Source organism: Octodon degus, unplaced genomic scaffold (genome assembly GCF_000260255.1).
Source record: "Octodon degus isolate 3935 unplaced genomic scaffold, OctDeg1.0 scaffold00204, whole genome shotgun sequence".
Taxonomy (NCBI): domain Eukaryota; kingdom Metazoa; phylum Chordata; class Mammalia; order Rodentia; family Octodontidae; genus Octodon; species Octodon degus.
The window spans coordinates 2,934,994-2,949,573 of record NW_004524780.1 but is presented as its reverse complement, the minus strand read 5'-3'; the positions used below and the strand labels follow the sequence as shown (position 1 = coordinate 2,949,573).

The 14,580-nt window shown below is 44.0% G+C and overlaps 2 pseudogenes; both read right to left on the bottom strand.

The window, feature by feature from the left end:
* Positions 1 to 377: 377 nt before the first annotated feature.
* LOC101575665 lies at positions 378 to 2,315 on the bottom strand (annotated as a pseudogene).
* Positions 2,316 to 9,529: 7,214 nt separating this feature from the next.
* On the bottom strand, positions 9,530 to 10,055 carry LOC101575274 (annotated as a pseudogene).
* Positions 10,056 to 14,580: the final 4,525 nt, after the last annotated feature.

Here is a 14,580-nt window from a genome sequence, read left to right as displayed (position 1 = left end):
AGTGATGATCAGAATTGTCTCTAGGGCCAGAGCGTAAAGCATGCTAGCATGTCTCTTGTGGATATGTGTTATGTTTTGTGTCTAGTTGTTCCAACAAAGCCTCATGCAGTCATGGGGCAGCTTCTGGGGATTGAGATTGATTTTTTTTTGCCAATTTAAATATATTTATTGAAGATATTGCATTTCCACTTATACTACAGTGCTTAAAGTGCAATGCTATGTTTACCCGTGTACATGTCGCCTTATTCAAGTATTGAGAATGCCTAATACTTTACCCTAGCAGCTCCACTTTAATAACTGACACAGGATTTGCTACAAATTTAGGTCCTTCAATTTTATTGGTTGTGGAAGAATGCTATATCTATACTTAGAGTGGCTTAATTAACCTCTTCAGTGGTGGGCCCCGAGGAAGTACCACCAGAAGGAGGAGCTCCTCTACCAGGGAAGGCCCAGGCAACCCTCCAGGCAGGCCACCTGCACGCTGGCACAGCTTGGTGATGATGGGATTGCAGACCTTCTCCAGCTCCTTCTGCTGATGTTCAAATTCTTCTTGCTCCGCAATCTGATTCTTATCCAGCCAGTTAATGATTTCATTATACTTGTCAAGAATCTTCTGTTTATCTTCATCATTAATCTTGCCTTGGATTTTCTCATCTTCAACAGTTGATTTCATATTGAAAGCATAGGACTCCAGTGAATTATTGGAGGATGCTTTGACCCTTTGATTCTCATTTTCAGCTTTGTACTTCTCTGCTTCCTGGGCCATATGCTCTATGTCCTTCTTGCTCAAATGACACTTATTAGTGATGGTGATCTTGTACTCATTTCCTGTACTTTTATTGACTGCAGAACCATTGAGGATGCCATGGGCATCAGTATCAAAAGTTACCTCAGTCTGAGGAACACCACGGGGTGCAGGAGGTATGCTTATGAGTTCAAACTTCCCAAGCAGGTTGTTATCCTTGGTCATGGCATGCTCACCTTTGTATACCTGAATGAACATGCCAGGCTGGTTGTGGAGGTAGGTAGTGAAGGTCTGGGGCTGCTTGGTAGGAATGGTGGCATTGTGCTTGATAAGAATTGTCATGATACCACCAATAGTTTCAATACCAAGAGAAAGAGAAGTGACATCCAAAAGCAGCAAATCTTGGACATTTTCAGGCTTGTTTCCAGATAAAATGGCTGCCTGAAGAGCTGCACCATAAGCAACAGTCTCATCAGGGTTGATGTTCTTATTCAATTCCTTTCCATTGAAGAAGTCCTACAGAAGCTTCTGGATCTTGGGGATGTGGGTAAAACCATCCACCAGGACAATGTCATGGATCTGGGGCTTGTCCAGTTTAGCATCTCAAAGAGCCTTCTTCACAGGGTCCAGAGCACCATGGAACAGGTCAGCATTCAACTCGTCAAGTCAATCATGAGTAATGGAGGTGTGGAAGTCAATTCCTTCATAGAGCGAATCAATCTCAGTACTGCCTTGTGTGCTAGAAGAGAGGGTTCTCTTAGCTCACTCACATGCAGTACGAAGACAGCAGACAGCTCTTTTGTTCTCACTGATGTCCTTCTTGTGCTTGCATTTGAATTCAGCAATAAAATGATTGACCATTCAGTTGTCCAAATCTTCTCCACGTATGAGGGTGTCTCCAGCTGTAGATTTCACTTCAAAGATTCCATCTTCAATAGTGAGGATTTGACACACCAAAAGTGCTACCTCCTAAATAAAAAAATAAGCACATTTCTTTCAGCTTCAACCTTTTTGTCTAAGCCATAAGCAATAGAAGCAACTCTTGGTTCATTGATACTTCTAAGTACATTAAGACCAGCAATAGTTCCAGCCTCTTTGGTTGCCTGATGCTGAGAGTCATTAAAGTAAGCTGGCACAGTGACCACAGCATTGGTAACAGTCTTCCCTAGATAAGTTTCTGCTATCTCCTTCATCTTTGTCAGCACTGTAGAAGACACCTCCTCTGGGTATAAGCTCTTTGTCTCTCCTTTGTATTCTATTTGAACCTTGGGCCGGCCTGCATTGTTCACCACCGTGAAGGGCCAATGGTTCATATCAGCCTGGACAATAGTATCATCAAAGCCATGTCCAGTCAGATGCTTAGCATCAAAAACTGTGTTGGTGGGGTTCATAAGTGCTTGACTTTTTACAGCATCTCCAATCAGTCGTTCAGTGTCAGTGAAAGCGACATGGCTTGGAGGAGTTCGATTTCCCCGATCATTGGCAATTATCTCCATTTTCCATGCTGGAAGACACCCACACAGGAGTAGGTGGTGCCAAGATCAGTGCCAACTGCAGGTCCCTTCAACATGGCTGCTTGTGTATAGGCCTGGCTGTGCTAGCCAAGATGGCACACAAGAAGCCCCTCACCTACTGGTTCATTCAGTCCTGAGATTGATTCTTGACCTAATGTTGGGATTGCAAGTGTGAGTGCTACGCCCTGGCCCTGGGGTGGGTGATTTGCATTGCAATGTAAGGAGGGGAGAGAAGCTTGCTAGAGGCCTGGGCTGCTGCCTCTCCCTTTGCTTTTTGCTCATTGCCACCACCATGAATGGTTGATCTCTGCCATGTGCTACCTTGCCTTGGAGCCAGATGCGCATGGACTGAAACCTTCACTAACTGTGAGATAAATAAACCTTTCCTTCCTTCATTTTGGGTGTCGGGTATTGTGTCCTCGCAATGAGAGAAAAGTAACTGAGACAAGGTGTTACCTCACTAGCAAAGAACCTGGCCAGAGGGAGGAAGATCATGCTATATTGACTGAATTGATCTTACAGTTTTGAGACCGAGGAAGAACCTCAGCTGGAAGTTGTCAGAGGTGAATCCAGTTTACCTAAGGCTTGGGGAAGACAGACACAGAAGAGGGTTGAAGGAGACGCAGTATGTCTGGCCCCTCCTCTTTTGAAGGTTACTTCAGCGTTATACAGGAGGAACCAGGCGGAAAACTCAGCAGCTACTGAACTGGAGAGTTCAAAAATCTCTGGCAAGCAATTTGCCAGCCAAAGGGTAAAATAAATAATCTAGCAACCAGAGTAGGCAGCTTATCCCCCTAATTGAGATGATTTCAGATGTGGTGATATTTCTTCCAAATCGTCTGTCCTGTGGAAAATGGAACACAGGGAACTAAACAGCTGTGGGTGAGGGGAGGAAGGAGCCCAGGAGCTCAGATGGGTCTCTGTGATGCATGGGAGCATCGAGATGACATGGCACCAGCATGACAGCTCCTCCAGGGTGGGCCTCACATTTTTATGCTTCCCATCCATTTACTCTTTCAACCAAAATTTCATACTTATTATTAATGTACTGGTAGGGGACTTGAGACTTCCTCTTTGGGTGTTAAATTCTTGTGGGTGTGGGATGTTCTACGAATTTATTCATTCAGCTTCAGACACCAGTTCATGTTCCCCTAAAAATATAACAGAAATTTAGATTCTGGACTCTGCACCTCCTGTGAGTCCTGAAGTTATGGAATTCTAAGGAGCTCCTGGGTTATGCTAAGCCCTCGCATCTGTGGTGTGGACCATATCTAAAGTAGCAGACCTGGTGGGACCTATGTTTCTGTGCTGGGACATTACAGTAGGTATTGTAGTAGTTTTAAAAATGTGAATTTCCAAGGCCTATTCTTAGTCATTCCTAATGAAGTGGTCAGCACGGAAGTCAGGTATCCACAGGCTTTTGTTCTACAGCACTGGGAATCAAACCCAGGCTTCACACTGAGCTACCCCCTCAGCTTTTCTTTCATTTTCACTTTGAGACAGGGTCTCCTTATGTGACTACATTGCTCAGGCTGGGCTTAAACCTGTGGTTCTATGGCTCCAGGTTTTCAGAGTAGCACACCTGGGAAACTGGTTAATTTTCAGTCTCCTCCTGCATTCCACTGGGGCCCATGTTTGAAAAACACTGCTTAGGAGTTTCCCTTAAATCAGGTGAGGCTCTCTGGCTTCCAGTGAAAAGTTGTCCAATTCACCCAGTTAATTATGAAATGATGTGATCATAGGCCGAAAGACAGTAGACAAAACATAGAGAATGCTTTCAGAAAAAAATGACTTGAACGCCTGGTGGACAGCTGAACAAGACAGGCGCCCAGCCTCTGAGGGCCGGGCCCCGACTGAGGACCCTGACTGGTAGTCAGTTTGTCCTGAGCAGCAGCTTTACTAGGGGTCCTTTCTTCCATATGCCTCCTCTTGTGCTCATGAAGGCTGTAGATGGAGTCACTCTCTCTGTGTGTGGGAAGCCCAGACTCTCGGGGTACAAGAGTACCTGCTCTCTCTCTACCAGCATCTTCACAAAGTTGTAGCAGAAAGGGGAATATTTGGATCCTCCCCCTTGAGCTACTGATAGTGTATTTTTTTCTCCCTCTAGTAAATCTGATTAGGACTCAGCAAGGAGTTATGCAGATCACGTTTGTTTTACTCACACATTGTGATTTTACAGCCACTGAGTTAAAGGTCTTTGCCTTTGGAAAAAAAAGCAGACAGAATGAGTTGTGCTTCTGGAAGTAGAATAGTCTTAAATTACAAAAGGCTACAGAAAGCAAAGCAAGAGAGACACCAGTACCATGGGGTTCATAGTCTACTTGGGGATGACAGTCACTTGTAGATAGATGTGGGGTAAAACATAACAAACAAAAACAAAAAGAACCACACTGTCCATCATTCATTCATTTATTATGCTTTCTGCTGTAGCTTGAGCAGAGAATGTCCCCGAAGGCCTGCACTGCTCATGGCAGGAGCTTTGAAAAGTCACAGTCATGAGGGCTTATGCTGACTTACTCTCAGGAGAGGGAGGGATCAAAAGGGGGGACTCACTGGAGTGTGACCCGGAAGGGTTTATCTTCTTCTCTCTCCCTTCCTGTCGACCAAGCCCAAGAGCTGTTTTTTCCTTCTACCTGGCCCTTCTTCTGGGTTATTCTGCCTTGGATCCAGCCAGTCCAGGACTTACACTGTGAGCCCCCAGAATGAGCCTCCCTCCCTTTGCGTGTTTGGTGCTGAGTGTTGAGCCTCAGTGAGGAAGAAAGTGTGCAAGACATCTCCCTCCAATGAGTGGTTAGTGGCTTTTTTCATGGTAAGAACTACAATTTTAAAACTTTCTGGGTCTCAGGAATGAGATTTTCCATAAAGAAGCAAAGATAAGCCAGGCATATTAGCCCATGCCCACAAGGCAGCACTGGGAGGCTGAGGTGGAAGATTACAAGTTTGCGCCTAACCTAGGTACCTTAGCAGTTCAGCAAGCCCCATCTGGAAATGAAAACCAAGAGAAGGGCTGGGGATGTAGCTCAGTAGCAAGTCTGGATTTCCATCCCTAGTTAAAAGAAAATAATGGTGAAGACAGATCTCTAAAGTTCATCAAGTGTTTGTGGTTTCATACAAAAGTTGTATGTGGATATCAGGCTTTGCCAGAACTATCAGTCCTGGAAGGACATACCATCTATGAGAAGAGTGTGTACGTGTCCTAGTAAGGAGACTGCCTGAAACCAGGCTGCCTTTGCCCTTGCTTCTTTCTATTCTTTCTTGGATGGTCCAGCCCAATGGCCAGGATTTTTAAACTGGGGTTGATTAACTTGGTTTTAGAAGGGCAGGAAAGAGTCTTGCTAATATTCTCAAAAGTCCCCCACAAACTTTCCATTCTATAGAACCCAGCACCAATACCAGCAAAGCCCCTTAAATACTGTTATGTTAGTAGTCTACAGTACAACCTGACCCGGTACATTAGGCATCTTGAGGACTATGTGTGGTCATCATTTCCTTCTGCTTCTTTTTCTGTGTCCTTTGTCTTTTCCGCTCCATGTCTGATGTCTCCTTTCTCCTCTATCTCCTGCTGGCTACAGCTCTCCATTTGAAAATACTTTGATCTTCTCTTTACCAGGAAGGCTTTTACCCATACAAGGTGCATGTAGAGAAAATTCTGGTGTTATTATGTAAATAGGCTTTATTCTTCTGTGCCGTCTCCTACTACGATAAGGGAGCATTTGCTTTTGTAAGTTGTTAGAGTGTGTGCTGAAATCTCAGGGGCCCAAGCTTATCTTCTTATACAACACAGGGAAACTGAATATGTTTATAGCCAACATAAAGAAGATGAGGCAAAGAAGACAGTCATCATTTAGAGAAAGCTCCCTTCCGTGTCACGCTGGGCAGATTCACTACAGAACTCAAAGCTCAGAGGCAGAGGGTATTTGTCTGAGGGAGTCTTTGTGTAGGACTGTCATTCTTTCTTTCAACATATCCTTTACTCTTTGTGTAGCATGAAAGAAAGAATGCATAAGTCTCCGCTGTTCTATCAGCGATGCTGAATGGACTTAGATCCCTGCCTGGAGACACACTTGGAATTCAGGAGATGCATTAAACATAAAAGTGTACCCATGTTTGTACACACACATGCAAACACAAGGAAAATGTAACATGAAACTTACTAGTGAATTTTTTTTACCATTGCAATTAAAAAGATAGAAAACTTTAGAATTTTTGAAATAATGGGCATACAATACAAAGCAAAATTTACTGCAGTCACTCTCAAGTACAACATTAAAAACCAGAGTTGCAAGAATCATGAAAACCACGACTGCAATCATTCTCATGCATTTAACTGGAAAGACAAATGGGCTTTTTACTGTTTCACTTTGTTCTTATTTAATAAAAAGCAAGATTTTCAATACTCCTTGAAAATTTAATTGTGTATCCTTCAGGAATTTCTGATTTTCCCCAAGATTTGGTAGTTATCACAGGCTGTTGTTTAATTCCATAAAAGATTTGAAATTTGTTTTATACTAAGCATGTCTAGCACTGAAATGATAGTGACCAAAGCTTTCTTTTCACCATAAGCATGCACAAAGTTGATTTCAATTATCTCATTTTGATTGGAAACAGATGCAGCAGATGTTTGATAGACATGCACTTTACATGGAAAGTAGATAAATACCTGAGCTCACAGAGAGAAGTGTATTGGCCTGTGACTCAGGGGGAGTTAGATATTTACCTAGAATTTTATATTGGAAAACAAGAACTTGGTTTTCCAGGAGAAAAGAGGGTCTCATTGATATGTCTAAAGTGAGAGAGTCATACTCCATTTACTATGATTTTTCTCCTACTTTTTATAATATGTTTTATCTTAAACAACCTCCCTGTAATTACCAAAATATCAACCGTTGTCTTCTCATCACAGTGTAAAGATGCTGGCCCCCTTTTTATTTTATTTTAAAATTTTTCATTTATCAAATCTTTACATAATACTTCCAATGCTATTACCCCTTTTTAATGTAAGAGGACATACATGATTTTATCAACAAAGGTGTTAGATAAGCATACCTTATATGGAGTGTTATTTCAAATACCTATGGAACATTTTCTAAGTGAACTAAACTATGTAAATAATATAAATTTCAGAAGTTAAAATATCTGTCACATTTGTTGAAATGTAATAAAATAAAAACACTGACAAAAAATTTAAAAGGTCAGCAGACACTTGACAATTTTTTTTAAAAAGAAAATAAGCAATAAAATAAATGGACCTAAAAGTTTAATGGCGAAAATACTGGAAAATGAGCTCAGATTATATCTTCAAAATAACAGAGCATCTAAAAAGCTATTAGATGGGGTAGATCACTGAATAACACGGCTATCTGCAAAATGCATGTTTAGCAAGTCAACTGCTGAGAAGTTAGACCCTTACAATCAAAACAGTGACTCTTCCTTCTAGACTTCTGATCTTACAAAGAAAAAATTAGCCCACAGTGGATAACAGGTCAATGTATCATTATAAAATTTTAAGAGAAAAGACATTCCAACTTCACCAAAATCAGAGTTAAACGAACAGTTCTTAGATTCAACATCAAACAAAATGTACAAAAGGTAGTTGACTTTCTTCTCCTTTCCCCGACCCCTGCCTTTCCATTTAGGTTGCAAGCTTATTGGTTGGTGGCCCCCACAGTCAGGTGGTTCTTCCCCCTTTGTTGGCTGGCCTACATGCCAATCATCTCTAGAACCACTCGCCTACACATTAGAAAGGGCTTTACAAACGTTCTAAGGTATTTCCTTGACTGTTCACATGGTTAATCATCATTGATCGTCACCATCCCAAAACCACTCACAGATTAAAGGAAGCCACCTGACTCCTGTTCCCATACCACTTTGCCTGTGTATGTGGACTCTCCAAACCCCATCTCTCAAGCTTTCAGGCTTCAACACAACACTGCAACCTTGCTTCTAGCTCCATGTGGCCTCTGAAAGTCCCACCTCTGCTCCCAAGGGACACAGTCATCCATGACATGGCCTCTCTGCTACTCCTGGCTGCCTGGAGATTGTGGTGTGGCCACCTCTATCCCAGAACCTCTCTATGGTCCTCAGATGCAAAGTGGCACACTGCTCAACTTGAGCCCAGCCCACATGCATTTCCTATGCCCTACCTCAAGGCAGGTCTAGTTTCCAAGTTCTAGCTTTCCTTATTTTGTGTTTTTTAAAAAATAGTTAAGAGACTTTATTCTAATACCTGTAATTACAGTGCTTGTCGAAATGAAAACTGAAAACAAGTATACAAAATGGTTGATTACTAATTGTGTATTAAAAGCAGTAAGAGGTTCCATAACACCAAACAAACGAGTTCTGAAGTTTCCCAAGGTAAATTTAACAATTACAGCTTCTTCAGAGTTTATCAAACTACAAAAGAAAAAAATAGAGGTCATCTTTTCTGATGGCAAATCAGACCCTGGCAGGATGAGAGAGTAAGCTACTATGCATGGAGGTGGGAGTGCCCTGGGACTGTGGTCCGGAGTGGACCAAATGACCCAGCTTGCTCGTGCTCCTGCTGGGGAGACTCAGACTCTGACCAACGCAAGTCTTGAGTGGGCACCAGGAACAGGCTGCCACTCCGGCTGCACGCTGACCAAGGGGGAGGGTGGGCCCCGTACCCTACATAACCCTCCCCGCTACCCCGAGGTGACCATGGGAGCATGAGTACAAGCACAATGCTCTGGAATGCAGGTGACCCAAAGACAGGCGGGCCACAGGGTCTCGGCTGTGACCATGCAGTGGATGGCATTTGTTCATTGCATCTCTGGAGATCCCAGAGGAACAGCTGATCTGATGATGAGGCAGAACCGCACTAGGAATAATCTCCCTTCTGTGTGCTCAAATGTTCTTCTCACCTTATAATTTTCAACTATTTTTAAAAGTGCACTGAGTGTGGGTTATACACCAACCACCGAATGGATCCTGACACCAATCTACAGCTCAGCGGCTCCTGGAGGCCGGGTGCCCTGCACCCAAATCCCTTCTCAGTACTAACAGTGAGTTGATTTTTTTCTTTACAATAAAAAAGCTGAGTAATACTGCACAGGAGCACCAGAAACCGCCTCAGTGGAAACAGAAACTATTTACATTAAATAAAAACCTTGCTGCAGGCTGCATCTGCACACAGACAGCATGATGCATGTGCACTGTGCCTCTGGCCCTCAGGACCACAGAGCCACAATGTTTGCCACATGAGAGGAAAGTGGAGGGCGGAGAAGGAGGAAGGGAGGGAAGGGAGTTCTGGTTCACTTCTGGTTCCTGAGCTGATTGGAGAGCCAGTCCAGTCCTTCATAGAGCCCGTCGCCACTGGTGACCTGAATGTACCAGTTCCTGTGGCGTAGAGAGTGCAGCCCCAGCTTGTCTGTGACTTCAGCTGCACTCATGACGTTGGGAGGTCCTGCTTGTTGGCAAACACGAGGAGGACAGCGTCCCTGAGCTCGTCCTCAGCCAGCATCCTCATGAGCTCCTCATGGGCCTCGTTCACACACTCTGTGTCATTGCTGTCCACCACAAAGATCAAGTCTTGGGTGTTCTGGAAGTAGTGGCCCCACAGTGGTCGAATCGTGTCCTGACCACTCACATCCCACACGGTGAAGCTGATGTTCTTGTATTTAACAGAATCCACATTGAAACCTATGGTAGGAAAGGGGGTCACAATTTCACCAAGCTTCAGTTTATAAAGAATTGTTGTCTTCCAAGCCCACCATGAGAATGTGCATTTAATTTTTGCTAAGAAGTCCCTTGAAGAGGTTTGCGAAGATATTCTCCATGCTGGTGGATGGGTGGAACTGACACTGGCCAGAGACCTCAGTGGTTGCTGCTCCAGCCAGGCGTCAGTTTTGCTCTCCTAGTTTGTGTTTTTGAACGGAATCTCACCATATATTTCAGGCTGGCTTCAGTTTCACAGTGGTCCTCCTGCCTCAGCCTCCTGTGTTCTGGGGTCACAGGTGTGTAGTACCACTGTCTTGGACTTTCTAAATTTTTATTAGCCTGTGTTTGAGGTCCGTGAGCTTTCCATTCTCGTAGGGAGTTGGGATGTGGAAAGACGAGATCCTAATTCCATTTTCATCCCCCTTTCCTCCTCCCTCTCTCCTCCATCCCCATCCAACTGGAGAAAGCTTTGTCCTCCTGCTTCCTATTATCTGTCTTTTATTTTGCATTTTCCTCATCATGTGGGTATCTCAAAGAAGAGAAACCATGCGATGCAATGTTGAAGCTTTTGGATCCGATTTGCTTTACTGAACATGATGGTCTCAAAATGCACCCATTTTCTTACAAATGATTTGAGTTGATCCATCTTTATGGCCAAGTAGCACTCCGTTGTGTGTAAATACCACATTTTCCTTACCCATCTGGTTTATTTTATTTTATTTTTTTCAGTACCAGGGATAGAACTCTGGGCCTTGCACTTGCCAGGCAAGTGCTTACTCTACTGAGCCATCTCCCTGGTCCTCCTTACCCATCTGTTGACAAACACATAGGCCACTTCCAATATTTAGATACTGTGAGTCACACTACTATAAACATAAATGTGAACAGATCACTCTAGTATAATGTCTTTATCTCCTTGGGGAAGACATCTGGAAGGAGAATAGCTTGGTCAGATGGAGTTGTTAGTTTTAGGTGTTTGAAGACCACCTCAATTTCATAGTAGTCATATTAATTTACATTCCCACCAACAGTGTGAATAGGTCCCTTTTGCCTTCACCTTCCAGTGTTGAGTTCTCAAAGGCCTCTACCAAAGACACAGGTCTCTTCTCAGGCACAGAACCCCTAATCTCAGTCAGGGCCTACTTCTCCTTTCCATTGCCAAAGAGCTAACCTACCTTCAGCTATGTTTCCTCCAAACACATATTCACACACCAATATGTGGGCCAGGTTTATTCCTCATACTCAGGTCCTCTGTCGATAAAATGGAAAGCTCAATTCTCTGAGCATTTCTACAGGAATTAAACACAAATACTATATAGGGATTCTCTCTCATCCTTGGCTCTTGGTAAATGACAAGTATACAACAAGATTACAGTGCTGTAGGCATTGAAGACTAAGGTTTTTCTCTTCCTGTTTTTGCATCTCACTTGCAGAAGACAGACAGGCATGCAAATGGGGATGTGTGTCTCAGGTGACAAGGAATGCCAAGAGGAGGCCTGAGGGATGGAACCACCTCAGGGCGTGCTAGGCAGCCATTCAGTTTCCTTCAGGAGGGGATGCATGAAGCAGAGAAAACCCACAACCAACTGGATCCTCTTCTTCTCAAAGCCTTCTGAGTCCTCCCATGTCACTCAGAGCTAACTCAAAGCCTTTGTTGTCGCAAAACTATCTCTCCTCTCCCTAACTCACCTCTGCTTCCTCTCTGCAGAGAGAGATCTCTGCTGTCTGTCAGTCCACAAGGTACTGCACCCCTCCTGGGTTCCTTTTATGCTATGTCTTTGTACATAATAAAATATTCTTATGGATTTCCCTTTCCATGTTACTGGACAACATAGGACGCCCTTTGTCTGCCTCATGGGGAAACACTGCATCTTAGCTATTAACTTATTCTACTTTGTGATGTTTAGCATTCCAGAAATTGTATTTATATGTGAATTTCTCACATAATAGGTATTCAACAAAGGCATGGGGGACACAAACAGTAAATGAACAAAAGTATAATTGAAACCACTTGGTACCTTGGCTATAACTTTTGTTTCTTGATAATTTTTGTTTCTTGAGAATATTTTCCCACACCATTTCCAATTCTACCATAGCTCCTCCTCCTTCTCTCTTGAAACTGATGACCCATAAGGATGCTGAATCATCTCGTATGGATCTTGACTTTCCTAACAGAGAAAGTTAAGTTTCAGGACTTGTCAATGTGGAGCCCTTAACAGAGTTGGTTGGGAAAGGAGAGAAGAGGGAAGGTGGGAGCAGAAATGTGTTTTTGATTTTTTACTTAATTATGGCTGTTCTATCACCCCATGGAGCTGCCCACTCAGCATGTCTGGAAATTGCAATCTGGGCTCCTCCCCTGCTACCTCTTAAAGCATTAGTAATAATTTGTATTGATCTTCAAAACTACATAGTAAAGCAAAATTCAGTCTCCAAGTGCTTCCATGGTGGTGCAGCCTTTACTAGGTTGTAACCTCATTCATTTAAGTTCTAATTCTTGCCCACTGACCATAGTCCTGGAATTGAGACATGTGATCTCAGCCTGGCTTTACATCTGACTTGCGAGTGGTCCCCAAGAGGGAGAGAAGGAGAAAGGTGCTGTGAACCCTGCAGGGTACTGAGGCCTGCGAGTGGTTTCCTCTTGGAGAATCTGGAAGAGGGAGGGGTCCCCAGCTCAAGGTTTCTCCATCCCATGACATCACAGAGTCCCAGACCCAGAGTTTCTGACCCTGATGAAGAATCCTAAAGACAATCACAGAGCTCTCCCTGAGCTGCTTCAGTGCCCACCATTTCTCTAGCATAGGTGTTGTTCGTTGATTCTTTACCTGCTCAATTCTGTATCTGGTTGCTGTTTCTTAATCTAAAAGGTCTGCCAAGGTGTCCAAATTGCAGAAGCTAATGCAGTACCTGCCCAGGTTTAGGACCAGCGGAACCAGGTGGATCACACTCCTTTTCCTTGCATTTGTCGACTCTTACTTTTAGATAATTCTGCAACGGGGTGACTATAGTTGGACTATGAGGAAACGCATGACAGGGACACAGCCAGGAACCGGAGGAAGCCAGGGCACCCTCCTAGAAGAGGAATCTATCCGCTCAGTGAGGACAGCGTAGAACATCACACGCAGCTTGATATCATACAGAGAAACCAAAGAATGTGCTCAGTAGGGGCAAAAGTGTGTGTGTGTGTGTGTGTGTGTGTGTGTGTGTGTGTGTGCATGCATGCGCGTGCACGCGCGTGCACACATTCCTTCACACACCTACAGGGTACGGGAGTGTGACTATGAGTGAAAAGCAACACTGGGAAGGAAAGGGATGGAAAGGAGGTAGCCCAAGCTGGTGTCACCTCGCGCAGGTGCTCAAGCAGAAGCAAAGCACGCAATGACAGGCAGGAGCAGCGACCCCTAGCTGTAAGCCCTTTACTCGTGAGGCTGAGGCCAGAGGGTTGCTGCAAGTTCATGGCCAGCCTGCACTGCATGGTGAGACCTGGTCTCAAAACACTTTTTTAAAAAGTGTGAATTGACCAATTGCCTTTTTCCCAGCTCGTAGCAAGCCAATCACCTGTGGTCTACGTTTGCACAAAACAGTGTTGAAGTGGAGATGAAATGGTTTTCCCCTCTGGTGAAGGCCGTGGGCCTGCCCAGCAAATGTGCCGAGTTTTCCTTTTGTTCTGACTACTTGTCTGCATCATTTCCACACAGGGACAGAGGAACAAATGCTACGACATTGATGTCTAAGCACATTAGCATTGCGCCCCTGCCATCCCAGCTTTCGGAGGCTCAGGTCGGAGAGTGATGCGAGCCAAACTGGCAAAGTCAGTGACTCAGAAAAACACTGAAAATTTAAAAAAAGGAAACTTATGAAAGGCTTGAGTGTGTAGCTCAATGTAAAGGTCCTAGGTTCAATCATTAGATTTTTTTTTAAAAAAAGAAAAAAAAAAAAACCCCAACAACAACAACAACAGCAACAACAAAAGCCACCCAGAAATTTGAAAAAGCATTAAAAAATATATTTGGGGACTGTTTCAAGCCTATCAAATAACAAATAGGGCTTATGTGGTGATTCTAAGCATGTTCCCCAAAGCTGGAGATAGTCGCAAGATATCTGAGAATGGTAGTGGGCATCTGTATTTCCAGCACCGTGGGAGGCCGAGCAACATAGATCTCAAGTTCAAGCCCAGCCCTGGTAACTCGGTAGCTTACTGAAACCCTGTGTCAAAAATCCTAGCATTAAAAAATAAGTAAGTAAATAAAAAGAGCCGGGGATATAGTTTGGTGTGAAGGCTTGGGGTGTGATAAATCAATCAATCAGCCAATCAACAATTGATGGAAGGGGTTTGAGGAGCTCACCTAGGAGTCATAACGTCATCGAGGAACCAAAGAGTGAAATTCTGCAGTGTCCTTCCCCATGGTCTCTGAAGGAGGACAGGTCTCTCTCCCACTGCACACTTAGATTTTCTCTCCAGAGGGGTCTCTTCATCCACCACCAGGAAACCCCTACTCTGCAAAGCCTCCTTCCAGGTAACGTGCGCCAGTTCTCACCCTGCATTAGAGTCCCTCTCTTGCGGTTCCCAAGGATCTGATTTGGGGTTTATTCTGGAAAAGCAGCTTCTGGATCCAGGCGCTGGGGCTTAGAGCCCAAGTGTTGCCC